The 20025-nt window shown below is 37.5% G+C and overlaps 1 long non-coding RNA gene across 1 annotated transcript; it reads right to left on the bottom strand.

Moving 5' to 3' along the window:
- Window positions 1–491: 491 nt before the first annotated feature.
- On the bottom strand, window positions 492–17295 carry LOC309477138. The gene is made up of 3 exons (XR_014198543.1): window positions 16575–17295; window positions 1682–1875; window positions 492–1277 (listed from the first exon to the last, which is right to left on the bottom strand). It is a non-coding gene; the product is annotated as an uncharacterized lncRNA (long non-coding RNA).
- Window positions 17296–20025: the final 2730 nt, after the last annotated feature.

Below are 20025 nucleotides of genomic sequence, written 5' to 3'. Positions count from 1 at the left end.
TACGTAAATGCTCACATACTCGCACACATACCCCAGCTACAACAGCCCCGTCTAGTCAATATCATTAAGAATATTGCTACAGTTATGGGGATTTTTTTTATACAGGTCAGTTATGCTAAATGACCAAATTGCCACTGTCATTCTCCTTGGCCACAGAGGGCGAATATGACTTCTCTGTTGGCATGCCTTCTCTTTTCTTTCAGAGCACACTTATAGTGGCCCCAAAAAGTATTTGAACACTTTAGCCAAACTTAAAATCTATGAACATAAAAAGTTTTATGGGAAGTCAGTGTTACGTTAAATATAAGTCCTGTCAGGCTTAGGTCAAAGTTTAAAATGTTTACCTTAGGCATGAGAAGTGACAACAATGATCAATCCTGAAAACAAAATTGAAATCCAATCCACAATCTACAACAATACACAAACATGCCAAAATGTACCTCGTTTTTCATTTCCACGATTGGTTATAGTATCAGTACCCTGCAGTCAGATCCCACTACCCAGTACCAATTTATTTCAACACGAGTCCCTGTTTCAAAAGGTACCCTCAGTCTTCATAGTCCTCCTCCAAACCTAGACATTGTGGCAAGGACTGTTGGGTTACAGTTCGCTGTGAATTTTGAACTAATCTTGGATCAGCAAAAAGCAATGCATAAAATGACTACATTCTTGTGGACTGAGCAATTGCTACAAGACTGCAACCTTCATGACAACACACAACACTTTCCCTTAACAATGCTTTCTTCCTTTCAAAATGAATGTCTGTATTCTTCTTTTCAGAGCAGGTAGACAGGGACACCCCACACAGTTCTTACAATAACTATTCCGATCACTGCCAAACATGTCCAGTATTGTATGTGTTAATCTTCACAAGTGTCTGAGGCTCATGGCCTCTTCTGAATAACTCAAGCAATGTCATCAGTGCTGCAGCTCCGGGACGGGCACCATTAGTGCCTGCCGGATTATCCTGCCAGAGAGAGGGAGCCCTCGCACCGTACGTGAGACTCATGCCTATCAGCTCCTTGTTTCACCTTGGCACATACTGCAGTACTGAGCACTATAGTAGGGTGACGAACAGTGTCATGATTTGTGTGTTTGATTCACATGTGAATATTCGCACTGGCTGCTGCCTGTATCTCACCCTGACATGAGGCTCTGAGAGAATGATGCATGTTGCAGGGAGATTATTGCTTTACACTCTCTCACCCTCGCCTGCTGTTGGCTGCGACCACGTGGCCTGATTCCTACCACGGAGGGAGGGAAATGGGAAGGAACAGCTGGGAGGGAGAGAGGGAACAATAGAACAGAGGTGGATACATGAAAGTATGTGGGAGACAGATGGAGAGGGGTACAGGCAAGGTGTTCAATACTAATGTACATGTATTGTAATTGCATACAGTTTTATGAATTATGCATTCTCTGCTGTAATAATTCTATATAAAAAGCCAGGTAATAATAATGGGACTAATGACTAATTGGCTCATCCTCAGAAGTCCACACACTCGTGGTCCAACAGATAAATAGAGCATGCAAGCACGGGAACAGGTGCACTACTTTAAGCACTTCAGAGGAAGATCTAGTTGCTTGATTTGAGAGGTTTGCAAGGTCCATGGCAAAACATTTTGATATATAAATATCCTGGAACACAACCATATTCTGTTATGTCTGATTTGATAGTTACCCGGAGCTGAATCATGGAGCAAACCAGAGTGATTAGTGCCCTGGAGCCTTGGACTGCCTGGGGCCTCCAAAACCTCAGGGCATAGGAGATTTCCAAGACTTCCAAAACAAGGTGGATACCAGGATTCCTGGCACATACACTTTCATGAACTCCAAAATGTGTACCAAAGGGTCTTGTGGAACCATGATCTTGTCCTGGAAAAGAAGGAAAACTGTGATTGGTCGATGTAAATATCAGTCAGATGGGTTATTTCTTGTTGAAGTGGGTAAAATAAGTTGAATTGTCAACTAGACATAAGGGTAAATATTACTACTCTAAGTTATGCACCTTTTAGATGCAAGTAAGGTACAAATTTGTCTTTTAAATGTAAATGTTTCACCATTGTACCCCTAATGGTGAAAATGTAGACAAGGGTATCCTGTCCTACAGAGTTTACCTCTAACCTTAGACACTTGAATGTGCAATTCAAGATCTTCAGAATTACGAGGCATGCAAAAACTGACATACTTGCTCTAAAGCAGGGGTAGCCAACCCTGCTCTTAGAGGGCTATCAACCCACAGAGTTTATATCCAGCCCTAATTAAATACTCTTGAGCCAGATAATCAAGATCTTCAGGATCACTTAGGCCCTGTTTACACCTGGTATTAAGAAGCGTTTTCGTCAATCGATCATGAGGGGACTGCTCCAAGAGGGCTACCATCCTGCAGAGTTTACATCCGGTCCTAGTTAAACACCTGAACCAGCTAATCAAGATTTTAAGATCACTAAAGCCGTTTACACCTAGAATGCTAGAAGCATTTTTGTCAATCCAATCACAAGTGGACGATGTAAAATACAGGTGTAAATGGGATCTAAAATATTTTGAGCTTGTCCAATTTCAACCAATTCCAGAGGTAGTTGAAAACGCATTCGACTGGATTGCTTTCGTTGTGTCATGTGGTCGTATGCGTTTGAACAACCACAAGACATGGCCTACTCTCCGCCTACTGACCTTATATGTAAACATTATGGGAAGCGCGCTGATCAGATGGGATTTAAACTTCATCGGCTGAAGACCTACGTTTGGTTTGAAGATGAAAAATGTACCAAGCACAATGTTCTCTCCATTCCTGATTTCGAAAATGTGTCTTTCTTGTCTACCTGTGATCCGATCGACCAAATCGCATCTTAATACCAGGTGTAAACTGGGCCTTAGAAAATTTAAGGCAGGTGTGTTGGGGTAGATTGCAGATTGCTAAACTCTGCAGGAAGTTGGTCCATCGAAAGCTGGATTGGACATCCCTGCACTAGAGTATGTAGAATATGTAGGCTGCTCTGAACTTTGACCTCTCTGTCCTTTAGAGTTCACTATGCCTTTCTAACTCATCTTCAGTCACTATGTCTGCCTCATCTCTTGTTTTACAGTTCCCCATCAGAGCCCTGGAATGGGCTGGCACTCATTTGTCTAAATGTGACTTTGTGAGGTGAGGTAGGGCCGGGAGATGAGCATGCTGCCTCAGCCGAGCCCTGGGAATGAATGAAAGCCTGGCAGCTCTCCCGTATGCTGACAGATGAATTATTGAGCTCTGTTTACCAAAACAAGAAGCCTTGGGGTGCTCATTCAGGAGGAGACTGGGGGAAGGCAAAAAACATGCCTCAAAGCAAACAGCTGGATTCTTGCTTGTTATACTTTTTCACTTACAAAGGCCCCAGAAAGTATCTGGACACTTAAACACCCTTAAAAATAAATTGCATTGCAAAATATGAGCAAAATATGAGCTATGATGTGTCATTTTCGTAAATAAATGCTATTTGGTTTGACGCATCTTGTTATGTAACATACAAACATACCTACAGACATCTAGGTACAGTACATGGTGAACGTCTCTTTCTAGTTTTCCTGCTCACACAAGGTTTTATGCACATAGAGCCAGCTGGGATCATAGTGTTCTTTTCATGTCCAGTTGTGTGGGTGTCTGTACTGTATGTGCAGAGGGGACTGTTCTCTTATTAAGAACAGTACAGTAGGTTGTGTTTTGTGTCCCATGCAGTCTACTGAGAAAGCAAACATTGTGCATTCATGGTGATGACCCGTATCCTTGTTAGGACACCAGAGCAAGTGGAGGGAAAAGATGCTGACAAATAAACAAATTACATCTGACTTCATGACTCATCTCTCAGCTAAAAGGGCAGAACTTACTCAACTACTACTTTCTTCATCCAGCCTCTCTGTTCTTTAACATGAGTGTAAAATCAGAAGAGTGGTTTGCTAAATAACAATGCTAGGCCTATGCTTTTTACAATGCGGTGCGCAATTTACATGTAAAGTGGCAATAAAATACTTGGACCCTTTCTCCCCGCCACCCAATAGAACGAGGGAATGTATTAATTAATTTGTGGCCACAATAAATATATTTTTTGTATGCATGTCATGTGCAGTAATTTCTCATTTCTCAGTAATTTCTTGTGTGCATGTGTTATTTTTTGCACCCCGCGGCTGCCGTAGAACTACGCTGTCATTTTTTAAATGACGCTGCACTACGTGCAAACGCTGCGTTGGTGCGCCAAATTAAAAAAAGAAAACAGTGTGTGAGAGGTTATTTTTGCTTCAGCGGAGCGCTCATTTTTTAAACTGAAGTTAATCAAATAAAGTTTGCGGTGCACCATGTCACAGAACAGACTATCTTGTTCATTGAGAATGCACGAAGCCGTGAATTAAACACCAAGAACATCGTGGATGAATTTGCCGAAAGAAAGGTGATAAAAGTGTTTTGAGGTCATAACATAGTATATTGTGCAGGGAACGGCATGAAAATAAGTCTTTATTTATCAATAATTTCCCCCTGTGTTAATAATTTGTGTGAAAAAGAATGAAAGTTGTTGGTATTTTACTGCAATAGTGGTCCTTTTAGCCTAAAAGTGCAGTGATTTTTTCCAAAAATGTAAATAGAGGTACGTTTTTCCAATAAGCATAGGTTGAATACATAGGGCCCTCAAACGCAGTATCAAGTATCAAACGCGAAACACAACTTTGTGGGCGATTCTCGGGCGCTGTTGCTATTATACTCTATGATTATACTGGCAGGATAAATGACTCTTGCGCCCGATGCAAATCTAAAATGGTTTGGTCTGAAGTAACGTTAGCTACATTACTCATAGGTGTGGTTTGGGCGTAACGTGAAATAAACCAATCAGAGCGTCATCTCACATTCCCTTTAAAAGCAGGCACACTTGTTCAATGGCGGCTTGCTATTATAACGGCGGATTTGCCAGGCGCACGCCAGGAGCGGTTCACAGCCGAGGAGACCAACGTTCTCGTCAGAGCCATAAAAGACAGAGAAGTGACATTGTATGGGGATGGGAGAAACCCACCCAAATAAGCTTCGGTTAAACAGGCGTATAATAATTTGGTTAAATGTGTAAGCTAGATTTATGCCTATTTTTTCCAGATCTTCATGGACACCACAATGATTTCCCTCATGTGGAATATTTTTCCTTGTATTTATGTATGGTTTGCAAAAATTTCAACTGCTGTGTCTGTGTAGATGAGAGAAGCAAAGTGTATGCGCGTTGTGCACACGCTACATTATGGCCAAGCATGCGCCCTTAAAATAGCATCTGAACGTGCCACTGAAAACGTGCCACTGACTTTAGACTAGGTTTTTCCTGGTCTGTGGCGGAATTGTTTTCTGAAACTGCAAAATAGCACCAGGGAACGTTTGCGCCGGAACACGTCTCCTCTTTTCGCTGAACCGCCCCCGGGAGCGCGAGTTCATTCCCTAATTTACCGACGTGTGTCTGTGGAGGGAAAAGTCTCCTGTACGTCGGGTGCAAATTCAAAATAGGAATGATACATGCATCGGTGTACAAAGTCAATTGCGCTGGGTGCAAGATAGCGTCTAAAACAAGCAATTTCAAGTCACCCTCTCTCACTGTTCTTTGATAAGACAGTGGAGATCAAAGGAGATCCTTTAGACGCTTAACAGTTTGCTACATAGGAATGCTATGCTAACTTATAGCTATATATAGTCTCTTATGCTCATCAAGCCTGCAGTTAAAAAACAAAACAAAACAAAAAACAGTAATATTATGAAATATTATTACAATTTAAAATAATGGTTCTCTTTTTTAATATATTTTTAAATGTAATTTATTTTTGTGATGCAAAGCTGAATTTTCATCAGCAAGTACTCCAGTCTTTGGTGTCTTATGATCCTTCAGAAATCATTCTAATATGATGATTTGATACTCAGTTATTATCAATGAGGGAAACAGTTGTGCTGTTTAATATATTTTTTTGGAATACTTTTTTCAGGATTCATTGATGAGTAAAACGTTAACAGCATTTATTCATAAAAACAGCATTTATTCAAAATAAAAACATTTCTAACAATATAAATCATTACCATCACCTTTTATCAATTTAACGCATCCTTGTTGAATTAAAGTACTAATTTCTTAAAAAAAAAATAGTTATTGTTCCCAAACTTTTGAACGGTAGTGTATATTGTTACAAAAGATTTCTATTCTAAATAAATACAGTTCTTTTTATTCATCAAATAATCCTGAAAAAAGTATCTCAGGTTATTAAAAAAATATTAAGCAGCACAACTGTTTCCAACATTGATCATAAATCATCATATTAGAATGATTTCTGAAGGATCATAATAAGACACCAAAGACTGGAGTACTTGCTGATGAAAATTCAGCTTTGCATCACAAAAATAAATTACATTTTAAAGTATATTAAAAAAGAGAACCATTATTTTAAATTGTAATAATATTTCATAATTTTACTGTTTTTTTGTTTTTTTTGTTGTTGTTGTTTTAACTGCAGGCTTGATGAGCATAAGAGACTTCTTTCAAAAACATTAAAAATAGTAACGTTTCCAAACTTTTGACTGGTACTGTATATATATATATATATATATATATATATATATATATATATAGCTTCTGTGTATATGTGTGTATATATGAACACACATAAAAGAAAGCTGAAAACAAGGATTGTACAACCAATCTTTTTCCCAAGTAGTCATTTAGCAGACGTTTTTTTTTCCTAAGCAAATTATAGTACTCCCAGTAGTACTCTTATGGCATTATAAATTATAGTAATTTTAAAGTACAGAAATAAATCCCTTAGATCAAATGCCTTGCTCAAGGACAGGGTGATTGTTGCTCTTATGGGAATTAAACACCTCGCTTTCCAATTGTCAGCCCTGACCTTTAGCCACTACTTTGAATATAGTGTAGAATAAAAGTGGGTGAATACATATTCATTTAAGATAAAAAAAAACATTGTCAATAGCTTTATTAGTAATATGCAATATCTAAGTGGTTAGAAATGTGGGCTGTAACCAAAAGTTTGTAGGATTCAACTCTAACAGGAGATTTATGAGCAATCATCACTGTTATGGCCTTGAGGAAGGCATTTAACCTCAGGTTAGTTCAGGGCAATTGCCCCTGTTGTAGGTTACTTAGGCTAAACAATAGCTAAATGTGATTTTGAATGGTGCTTTGTTCTTAATGTCACAAAATATGCAGTGCAATGACAACAGTATAAGTTCTGCACAGTGATTTTTTCATACGCAACAAATATTAACATGCAACAAAATCCGATGACATAATTTGTGCTGATTAGCACATAATTCTGCAGCCCAGATGTGTCCAGAAACCATCTAATGATGCAAAATGAAGTTGACAAAAAAGTACAGTCAATTCAAAATGTCCAAGAACAACAAATTGTCTAGTCTGTGACAGAACAACCTCACACATTGATTTTATCTATCTGCCTTGAGGGCCTCAGCTCCTGACGTCAACACCTCTCAATAAACTGGAGCGAGAGATGCATCTTCAATGCTACAGGCCAGCGAATAAAGTCTTTTTTTTTTGTGCAAACCCAGAGTAGGAGAGGATTGGCAGTAATAAATTGCTGCCTCTTTCTGAATGAGTTCAGGTATGGCACATCCACTTCAGTACACCACAGGGAGATTGAAAGAGAAAGATCCGGCCACCGCAGAGTTAGGAAGACAATGTGATGGGAAAACAACCTCAAGAAATAGATAGAGGTGTATAGATAGAGAAACAGAGACAGTGGAAACCGAAAAAAAAAAACTTTAAAAAACAAGTGGTAATAATTGTTCAATCAATACTGTAAAAGGGTCTTAAAGAGGTCATATCATACATACATATACACAACACACTATGTGTGTGTGTGTGTGTGTGTGTGTGTGTGTGTGTGTGTGTGTGTGTGTGTGTGTGTGTGTGTGTGTGTGTGTGTGTGTGTGTGTGTGCGTGTGTGTGTGCGTGTATATATGTATGTATGATATGACCTCTTTAAGGCCCTTTTATGGTATTGATTGAACATTTATTACCGCAGTATACACACATACACACACACACACAATATGGTCGCACTTTAGTTTAGGGTCCAATTCTCATTTTTAACTAACTGTTAACTACAACTTTTGCCTCAATAAACTCCTAATTATTGCTTATTAATGGTTAGTAAGGTAGTTGTCAAGTTTAGGTATTGGAATAAGGCATGCAGAATAAGGCATTAATATGTGCTTAAGTACTAATAAACAGCCAATATCCTAGTAATATGCATGCTAATAAGCAACTAGTTTGCATAAGTGGTTAGAAATGTGGGCTGTAACCAAAAGTTTGTAGGATTCAACTCTAACAGGAGATTTATGAGCAATCATCACTGTTATGGCCTTGAGGAAGGCATTTAACCTCAGGTTAGTTCAGGGCAATTGCCCCTGTTGTAGGTTACTTAGGCTAAACAATATCTGCCTTGTGGACTATGTACACAAGAAAGCAAGACAGCGTTTAAGTCTACTTAGGAAGTTGCGAAACTTCGACATCGAAAGGAGGATCTTAACTATCGTATATAGATCGATGATTGAAAGCATTTTAACTTATAACATTGTTTCATGGTATGGTAATTTAACAATGAAACAGAAGAATAAATTAACACGAGTAATTAACGAAGCGAATAAGATTATCGGCCATAAACAGAGCACATTGCAAGAATTATTCTCTCATTTTCTAGAGAAAAGGGCGTTTGTGGTTTATTCAGACCAGACTCATCCCCTCCACTCCTGTTTTGAGGTCCTTCCGTCGGGGCGTAGGCTACGCGTACCGTATGCCAAAAATAACATTTTTAAAAGATAATTTGTCCCATTGGCAGTGACTGTTTTAAATCAGATTCTCAATTAGGTTTGTTATTGTGAATATGCACATATTGTATCAATTTAACTGAATCATGTATTTATTAATTATTATGCATGTATTATGTGTTTTATTACGTGGTGTGTAATGTGGTTGTATGTTGTTGAAGCCAGTGTCAAAGATGAATTTCTGACCAGTAAATCTGAACAGACAATAAAGATAAACATAAACATAAACATAAACATAAACATAGTTAATAGTGAGAATTGAACCCTAATCTAAAGGGTTAATCATAATATATATGAACACCAGGGCCCACAGGTCCCAGCTTTACATAAGAAGGTTTGACTCTCACCTACGAACTGCAGTTTGGGAAAAACATAGGGAAGATAAAATGGTTCTCAGCTTTTAAAGATCTTTTTTTGTGTGTGAAAATACTGCATTATGTCTTGACTAAAAAATAAGGCCCCATTCTATCACTTCGTGTTCATTTCTGCACAGGGAGAAAAGGGAACATCCATAGAAGGGAACATCCCCACATGGGACCGTGATCCTGCCCGGCTTAGCGTTAGTTCCTGATAAGAATGATAACATCGTCTTCTTCTGTTGTTTAGGAATAACTGAATCTACTTCACTGCACTGGGATTTAAAAGTCTGAGACACTTGAGAACATTACTCGTTTAATTTGATACAATATTTTTAACTGTCATTTATATTATGAGCATAACATTTGAGTGAAAAGTTTATTTGAAAAGTCACGAGTATTATTATTCAAATAGTTTTCTAAGTTTTAAATTTGTGAAAATCCTAAAAGTTTTTTTATTATTATATGAAATAAATAAATAAATAAATAGCATTTACATAAGGATTCTTGATCTAACTAGACACAGTGAGAACAAAAATAAATAAATACATGTATACATACATATCAACATATCAGTATAACAAAATTTGAGTGAAATGTTTGTTTGAAAATACATTATTATTATTTGATTAGTGACAAAAAACCCAAAATATTAAACTATTCTTTCACTATTGTTTCATTTTTGTCACTGTTTTAGCCTGTACCTTTCAATTTTCTAGTATTATATTTGGATAAAAGTGTCTGCTATGAATGCTGCAGTTTTGGGAAAGACACAAACAAATAAAACACATTTATAATCGAGAGTGAGAGCAATGAAGAGAGGTGGCAAAATTGCAAGGTAAAGAAATTTCAGAATATTACCCAATATGTAGCCAAACTGTGTTTACTCACATAATAATAAATCACTCATAATCACATCTGTCACGACTCCCACCAAGGACCCGGGCTGGCTTCTTCACTCTCTCTCCTACACTGCAGCTGTGGAGAAGATGAGCAAGCTAGACAGATGAATATTAACATTAATGCAACGTAAATTATGGACAAATGAATGCATATACACCTGTGCCAGGATCGCAGCATTTCAGATTGAAAAAACAGCCAAATTGATAATGAATATTTTATATCGTCATAAAAGAATCAGGTCAGAATTGGTTATGAAATGTGTGCTAACAATGAAGACCATTTTTGTCAAAGAAAAGATCTGGTTTGGTATTTTTGTACTAAAAATAGCAGTTTCCCTCATCTCACATTGTGTGTGGGGTGCGTTGTGTGTGTCTGTCTGCGTTAGTGGCCACGTGTGTAGTGGATCTGTTTTTAGAAGCTGCATGCGCAGGGTGACGCACTTTCACAAGAGGTGAGTTCCCACCTTTCACAACACATAAAAATAGTCCCAAACCTACAAAAATAGAGCAACCGGCTGATTTAATCTCCAGATGCGCACAGACCTGCTGCATCTCCAACCTTTAGAGCGAGATCAATCAACTCCATCCCTGGACACACACACACACACACACACACACACACACACACACACACACACACACACACACACACACACACACACACACACACACACACATACAGTCGTGACTAATCTCAGAGGAGAGCAGAGACAAACAGAAGCAGAGAAAGAGAGATGAAGAGCAGAACTCATAATCCCTGCCTCAAACAACGTACGGATCAATGCAACCTCATGGGTCTAAAAGATTTCTGAAAATATTACCATTTTTTATTAAAGCAAAAGTTTCTGCAGCTGTATTTGGTATGTCTTTCTTAATTTTAAGGTATGTTTTATAATGACATTTCTTGTACAAAAAAAGTGCTATGGTGGCACGGTATTAGATTCCAATACTATGGTATTTTGATATAATGATACTGAATGATTACCATAATCATCGACAAGGTACTCTAAGGTAATTCAAAAGAATACAATTACCTTGGTGCATGTCCAAAAATATGCTACCATGGTATCCCGTTCAAAAAATGGTAATACCATTGTGCTGCAAGGCTGCACTTTAATATTTGGAAGTTTAATTTTATCCTTTCCACATCAGTGTAGTTATTTTATATATATATTATATAGTATTTATTAATTTAAAATACCTTTTATTTTTATATTTTAAGTTACGTTTTCATTTTCATTTTAGTTTAAATTTCCCCAATTATGCTATTTTAAAGGTTCCTAATTTTGTTTTGGAGTCTCCTAAAGCTTGTTTCTGCAACAGAATAAAATAGATTTTTGCGACTTCTCACAAATTCTGACTTTTATTCTCTCGCAATTGCGAGTTATATAGTCAGAATTCTGAGAAAAGAAGTCTGAATTGCAAGAAAAAAAGTCTGAATTGAGAGATAAAAAGATATTTACCTTTTTAATTTTTTTATATTTAGTCGCAGAAACAAGATTACATAGGTTCACATGCATCCAAGGTCAAAAAACACTTCTCATAATATTCATTGCTTATCACCTCATTTCTCTCAGAGTCTGAAAACTGTTTTTTAAGATTCAGTCTCTCTAAACCCCTCCTTTCCGTGAGTCTACTCTGCTCTGATTGGTCAGAGGGCCCAGTCGGCTGTGATTGGTCTATCACTTACAGTGTGTGTTGGAAACTAAACGCCCATTACCATATGTGAATTTCAGCTCCAGAGGCTTCCTCAGCATTTGATACAGACAGGGATACGAACGATGGCATCAATGTCTCCATATCAATTCCAGCACAAGTCCTCATCCTTTTAAACTGCATGCAGTTGAATCGCAAACGCTGAAAACAGAGTCTTTTCGACATGTTAACAATAGCACTTTCCCAAGTCAAGGAGCCTCATTCATCAAGAACGAATTTCTGTGTAAATTATTTGTTAAACAATTATGCAAATTCAATGCCAATTTAAGCAAGAATGTTTTACAAACAATTTCCACAGATATTCGTTCAACTCATACACGCACATCTGCAGCAATTTTCTGTCCACTTCTGTCCATCAGTGTCGACACTGGGGGAGTAAGGAGATGCATTATCCTTTCTTTAATTTCTTTAATTTAATTGATTTAATTTAATTATAATTTAACTTATTTATCACAGCTCGAAGCTGCTACAGGACTGGACATGTTCTGCTCAAACCAAGAGTGCTCAAGAATGAAAGCAGAGGTTGCCACTCTTAGAACGAAAGGTCATGTGACACCAACACTTATTAACTAGTCTTCAAATTAGAGGAACGACTATAAAATTGTGGGTTTGATGGTTGATGTAAACTACAGGTCATCAAAATATGAAGATCAATGCAACAGCCAAAATTTACACCTTGTATTAACATCAGTTTTTGATCACAAGTGATCGCTAAATACAGATGTAGGCTAAATGGAGTCGGTGGTGATCCGATTGACAAACGCACCGGACTCCAAAACCACATTCAGATACATTTCGAAATACACGTGTGAACACTTCTATATTATCATTATTTAATTATTAGGTAACACTTTATACTTTATACTTTATTTTACAGTTCCCTTATTACACGTTATATGTAGTTACTATAGTAATTACTATGACAAGAAAGAAGCTAGCATGAATTAACGTTTTAACACAAGCATGCTAGCATGAATTAGCATGTTTTGCTAACATTTTTAACAGGTTGCTAACATGAATTAGCATGTTGCTAACATGTTCTAACACCTTGCTAACATCAATTAGCGTGTTGCTATCATGTTTTAACGCATTGCTACCATACATTTTCATGTTGCTAACATGATTTAGCATGTTGTTAGCATGAATTAACATGATGCTAGCACGTTGTCCTGTGATAATCATTTACCTTTGCTAGTGATAGACAGCTTAAATACTTTATAAGTCTTATTGTACAAAAGATTTGACCCCCTCATTGAAATTTTGAAACTTAGTAGTTTTGATTGTATGTTTAACAAAAATAGTATGTCGGATCAGTTAAAAAAGATAATAACCTGAGTAGGAACAGGTCTGAGGTCTGACCCGAGTTCAGTGGTTGCAGCTTGAAAGCCCTAGGAGGAGATATTGTTTACATTTTTGCTAAGAATAATAAGCTTTGTCAAGCCAACATAATGATTGTAACTAAGGAACAGTTCACTTGTTCAAGGTGTTTAATTTGTCCCTAGCACAGGAACACAAACAACCAAAGCAGCAGTTCTAACAAAATGAATATTAAATGTCAATAATAAATTGAGATGTTCAATAAATCAGACCTGGTAGTGAAAGAATACACATGAGAAAAGTCCATACAGGCAAGAAAAAAGAAAAAAAAAGGAAAATTAGTATGTCCATGGGCCACTAGCAAAAAAGGAACCTTTATGTAGCTGTCACACTTTCCAACAAGAATGAATCACTGTACCTACATAGAGATGAGCAAGCAATTAATAGAGCAGAAATAAGAATAGAAATGTGTGAATGTGTGTTTGACTATGAGAGAGAAAGACTGAGCTATGGCCCCAACTGCCCCATTTTAGTAACAAACAATTTTGCATACAAAGTGTCCAATCTAGCAGTAAATCCCATCAGGGGTGCGAGAGCCCCTACAGTGACGCTGTTTCTAAAAGAAGAAGAAAAGCCATGATATCAACAACAGGCAGAAGGCTAATCTGGAACATTCCGATTCACTGGATTTACAGTGGAACCAATGAGGCAAACCCGAGGGCAGAGTGACCATGACAGTTCAGCTCAAAAGAGTCTATTAGACACTAGTTCAGTTACTCTGAAGGTTGATTGGGATTCTCACCAACATTTATGCTCACATTTATAATGCTTTCAGGTGTATAATTTCTGTGACAAACACTTCCTTGTCTTCTATTGGTTGATCAAACCTATAGCCCCTCCCCAGATTCATGCATTCACATTTACATATCCAAAGCAACCTAAACGAGGAATACATCAAAGTGATTCATCCTAAACAAAGCAATTCATCCTAAATAACAAATGACAACCAAGCGATTCACAAAGGGATTAATCTTAAAGCAATTCATCCTCATAACATCGTCAGGAAGCTCAGACAAACAGTTAATATGACAGAAATATGTCAGATTTGACAAACGTGTTTTAGTATCGAGCAGCATCCATCGATCCAGCAGATGCCGACACTAAGATCTCAGCGATAGGCTGATGCTGAGAGAATTCGATGTGAATAAAGGGGGAGATTCAAGTCAAGGCAATTTTTATTCCATCTGTTCCCTTCTGATAGAGGTTATGGAGTCAAGGCTTCACATCCATATAAAAACATGCAGGCACATGCATGCAAATGCAAACAAACATTGGTACGGCTTGTGAATAAATATATTTATCAGAACACAGGGTGAGACCTCATTACATTAGCGGAAACAAAGGCACCTAAAGAAACCTGCACACACAAACACACTGGCTTTTCGTTTTATGGGGACTTTCAATACACACAATAATTTTCATACTGTACAAACTGTATATTCTATCCCCTAACCTCTAAACCTATTCATCACAGAAAACTTGCTTCATTTTTACATTTTCAAAAAACATTACTGGTATGATTTATAAGCTGTTTTGCTCATGGGGACCAAAACAATGTCCCCAGAAGGACAAGGATTTCAGATTTTGCTATCTTCATGGGGACATTTTGTAACCATAACGTCGTAGAGTATACCTGAAACACACACACACACACACACACACACAAAGTATAACTCAGACATCAGTCACACATTTCATTATGCACCCTATAAGCAAACTCTGAATTGCTCTAAAAATTTACAAAAAAGAAATGACTTTATAAATAGCAAAATAGAGCAAAAAGAACATTTACACTGAAGAAAATGTATTTAGACAGTTTCGCACGTCAAAGCTTTAAATGAAACCGTCTAATGATGCAATGGCTCCAAAATTAAAAGAGTTCCTTGATAGTCTGGAAGCCAGGGGGAAAGAAATCTTACAGCACATTCATTTTTCACCTAAATTGCTCTTTGAGCCAGCGGCAATTATTTTCCAGTTTTTGTTCATTCAGTTCTCAATGAGTGTGCTTGGGGGCTGAACTTACACCATAAGATCTTCTGTCCTATTCTGTACACCATTAATGCATTGTTAATGTTCCTCCTCTTGCTCCACCCAGTGTTCCATTATATAGAACCTTTTTGGCATAAAGGGTTCTTAAAAATTAAGTCAAGAACTATATAGAACCACATTAAAAAAAAATTCTACGAGTGCAGGTTCACTGCCACATACATTTTTAGATTTGACCGCAGTTTGTAAAAACGAAACAAAAAACACATTTACAGTAATGCGCAATACCATGGGAGTCGATGAGGCAAGACATTCTGTAGAAATGTCAAGCTTGTACATGTATTTCATAATGCAGATTTCAGCATCATAAATGTAGCGGATATGTTAATAAACTTCTGGTTATGCATTACGGATCTAATCGCTATGAGTAACTGATCAAACGTCCCCTTTACAGTATGTGCTTAAAAAGGTCATTCACAGGAGTTCAAATATCTTTAATTAAAACAAAGTCAGCAATTGCATCACACTAGTCTTGTGTTAATGCGTATAATGGTAATACTTTCAAAACTGTGTTTATCCTGGTGCAACATCTTGCTCACTTCCAGCTTTTTTCCCCCTGTGTCGACACATTTCCTATAGACATTAGAAGTTTTCTTCATTCATTTAAAAAAAAGAAAGAAATCCAGTATCTTACAGTTTACAAATAGGGTCAGAAAGTTATTCATATATTTTATTTAGCAAGGAAGCATTAAATTGATCAAAAGTGACAATTTACAGAATCCTGAAAACAATATTAAGAATTAAATTAAAATAATTAAATATATGAATCATCACAATTGTTTTCAACATTGATAAGAAATGTTTGAGCACAAAATTAGCATATTAAATTGATCATGTGACACAGAAGACTTTGCCATCACAGAAAATAAATAACATTTTAAAATATATTAAATAGAAAAGTTCTTTAATTGTAATAATATTTCACAATATTACTGTTTTTGCTGTATTTTTGATCAAATAAATGTAGCCTTGGTAAACACGAGACTCCTTTCATAATCTATAACAGACATGGACTAAATGCTACAAAGCAGACAGAGCAAAGTCAGACCGTCCTATGAGACCGCAATTTGCTGTGTATTTCCCAGATAAAATTGTCAAATGGGAAACGAGGACAGATTAACTTTGAAAGAGGGCCATGGAAATCTAATGAAGCACAATGGCTTATTTGTATTATATAAATGCATAAAACCAAAATTATGCAAATGATTTTATATTAAATAGTTTTGTGTTAACGGTCTGTGCAGTGAGCTCAGCGCTCACATTGGAGACTCATTATCTAGGGAAATAAGAGGTCATTAGTTAACACAAACTCAGAAACGCTGTTCTTACCGCGGTCAGCAATCACGTGTTCACACTGCCTACTCAAAGTCATCAGACGCCAGTGGGTTCTGTTGAGTTTGTGCTGATCATAGCGTAGGAGTCTGATTGTACATGTGCGTCAGAGCAGGAGGGAGATCCGACTTCAGTGACCCATTTACCTGTTCTAACCCGAATTGCTTTTTAAAGACAAGAGATGAATTGAGACTGGGAGAACGAGAACGAGAGAGAGATGCGGCATGTCAGATTGGCAGAAAGGAAATTACAGTTGAATGTACGGCAAAGTGTTACATTTGTCCACTCCTGCGTGTTCTCTGCAAGTGCCAGAAACTGCAGCATTGCTCTCTTTGTTTCTTGCATTCTTTGCTTTAATCTACGGCAAACACTTTTCCGATCTACACAAACCTGTTGGACCGCTCTTTCCCACTCACATCAAACAATATGATGATACGCACACATACAAGTAGAATAGTTCAAATGAAAATCTGTCAGCATTTTCTCGCTCATGTCGTTCCAGACTTTCTTTCTTCCATAGAACACAAAGGTACATTTCTGAAGGCCATTCATGCCATTCTTTTCATAATAAGTGAAATAACTGGGCCTGCCAAGCTTTAAAAAGTGAATGTGATATGTGAATGTCACATACTCGGAATTAGTCCTCTGCATTTAACCCATCCAAGTTAGTGCACACACATTAGGAGCAGTGAGTAGTGCACACACTGCAAACCATGGACTAACACACCCTGAGAAGGCAGCCCAGACGGCTTTTTGCTGTGGCACCCGGGGAGTGATTGGGGGTTAGGTGCCTTGCTCAGTCATTTCCTGTAGGTATTGAGAATCGATCCCGCAACTTTTGGGTTACCAGTCTGACTCTCTAACCATTAGGCCATGACTGCCCCGAAAAACACAAAAGCAACAGCAAAAAATAAATAAAAATAAATAAATAAAAAAGTAGTAGTAAAGAAAGAAAGTAGTTCTTATATTCACTGAAAGTAGTCCAGGCTTTAACTGTTGTGACTAAATCAACTTGACAAATAAGGTCAGTCCAATTTGTGAATGATTCATTTAGACTAGGCTCGTGAACTACAAGTTGTTGTTTGGATTTAAATAGGCAAATGCTTAAGACTATGAGACTGGATCATTATTGCAGTGATTATTATGTTTCTAGCATGTTATATGTTTGGCAACAGTTCTTCTAACCCTAATTGATGGAGTGTGTAGCTTTTCATTTCTTAAACAACCATGTAGGAAGACACATCATGGCCATATTCCAGGATGACAATGTCAAGATTCATCAGGCTCAAATTGTGAAAGAACGGTTGGGAGGGAGCATGAAGAATCATTTCCACACATGAATTGGCATCTCTGAGTCCAGACCTTAAATTCATAGTCTTTGGGATGTGCTAGAATAGACTTTACAGAGTGCTCGTCTCTTGCATTGTCAATACAAGATATTGACCAAAAATGTATGCACCACTTGATGGAAATAACATCACAACATTTATTTCCATCAAAAGGTGCATACATTTTTTCACTCTCATGAATGCTGCAAAGAGAACTAGAGTGAATTTGAATAATGACTAAAATTTCTGTCAGTTCTTCACACAAAACGGTCATAGGCTTCAGAAGGCATTATAGCACTTTTCTGGTGCTTTTTTTGCTCTCATTTGCTTTTATTATATTGAATATAGAGTGGCCTGGGATTCACCTTTGTGTTTTAAAGAACAAAGAAAGTAATACAGGTTTGGAAAAATGTGAGGGTAAATAAATGATGATAGAACTGTCATTTTTAGGTGAATATTCCTTTAACCGCTCACTTTCTCAGAGACTATGACCCATATTTCTCCTCACGAAACTCATTAATTAATGGTGACGTTTCTGCCTATTCTTGGGGGACAACAAGACAATGAATTAACCAGGCTGGCAAAATATAAGTGTGCTCCAGCAGAGCAGAAAGGTCACAGCGGCACCTCATACGTCATTCTGACAGGAGCTAAACAACTGAGTAAATAACCTTCCTTTACCTGCTTTTTATTTTTTTTTATCTACTTGCCCTTTAGGCTAAAAATATTTGTAAAAAAAGATAGTCTATAGGTTAAGAGGTTCAGGCTGAATTAATTGCAGAAAATTGTGGGCAAGATAAAATAAAAGAGGACAGTATAGCTCGTCTTGCAAGCAGTGTAAAAAATACAAAAAGGTGAATGCAAATAAAATGTTCCTGATTCATACACTAATGACTGCATAATTACCACACTGTCATTGTCTGTGCGCTGACCCTTCCCAAAGCTTTACAGTTTATATAAAGACCAGCTTTAATGGTTTCTCTATCCTACATCCAGACACATTCCTCACCTTTGACCCAAACTGTGCCATCTCTCATTATCTTATTAGCACTTCTGCATCTGCTCATATCTGCTCAGCCTGACGGACACACAGCTCTCCTGGACCCTGTAGAGATGGGAAGAAACTTGTTTAAAATAAATTTTTAACTAAAAACGGAAAACCTTTTATGCGTTTTGGCCGTTTATTTACACAACAACAGCGTTTTGGGGGCCTGAAAACACAAACGTTTGAAAACAGGATTCAAAGAGTACGTTTTTGAAAACGATACCTTTCTCGTCCGTAAACGATGACGTCATGTGCATGCATATTATTCAATCAATAGGCATGTAGTGTTTCTTTACAAAGTGACATCACCAACTACTGGCCTGGTATGCGCAATACAGCGTTTTTATCATTTTGACAACATTGTTTTGTCGTATGAACGCGAAGGAAAAACTTTTCTATTTTTAGTAGGCCTACTACATCGTTGTCGTGTAAACGTACCCTCCCTCATTTCCTGGAGGGCCACAACCCTTTATTTAGCACCAACTAACCAAACCTGCTTGGAAGTTTCTAATAATCCTGAAGTGAAGACCTTGATTAGCTGGATCAGGTGTGTTAGAGCTGAACTCTACTGAGTTTGAGGCCGTTGAGTTAGTGCATCATTGGCCGGGTTCACAGACAAGGCTTAATCCTAGTCCCAGACTAAAATGTACGTTTGAGCTGTTTTTACTGAAAACAAAATTATCTTAAAATATGTCAGTGCCATTGTTTTGTCTCAAATCTTTATACACACACATATACATATAATACTTTATTATGTATCATTTTTATTTGCAAACAGTTTCTCCAATATCTCTAAAAAGCACTTGACTGACCACACACCCAGTGCAGTTGCACACGTCAGTTCATGTGATGCATAAGACGTCTGTTTATCATGTACGATTATCTCGTAGTTCTCACTTCACAAAACTCATTTGGGAAGTGCTTTTTCTTCATTACATGTCTGAGTGCATTAAATCTCACGTGCAGCGTCCTGCTGAGGCGGTTTTGCTCAAAGTTGGCTCTGAGCAATGATTGAAGATAGCAGAGTCTCCATTAGGCAGAAAAAACGTGGATTTAGAGCCGAATCTCATAATTC

The sequence above is a fragment of the Leuciscus leuciscus genome (assembly GCF_965113295.1).
Source record: "Leuciscus leuciscus genome assembly, chromosome: 16".
NCBI lineage: Eukaryota > Metazoa > Chordata > Actinopteri > Cypriniformes > Leuciscidae > Leuciscus > Leuciscus leuciscus.
Note: the sequence above shows the minus strand (reverse complement) of the source record. Positions and strands in the feature narration are given on the sequence as shown.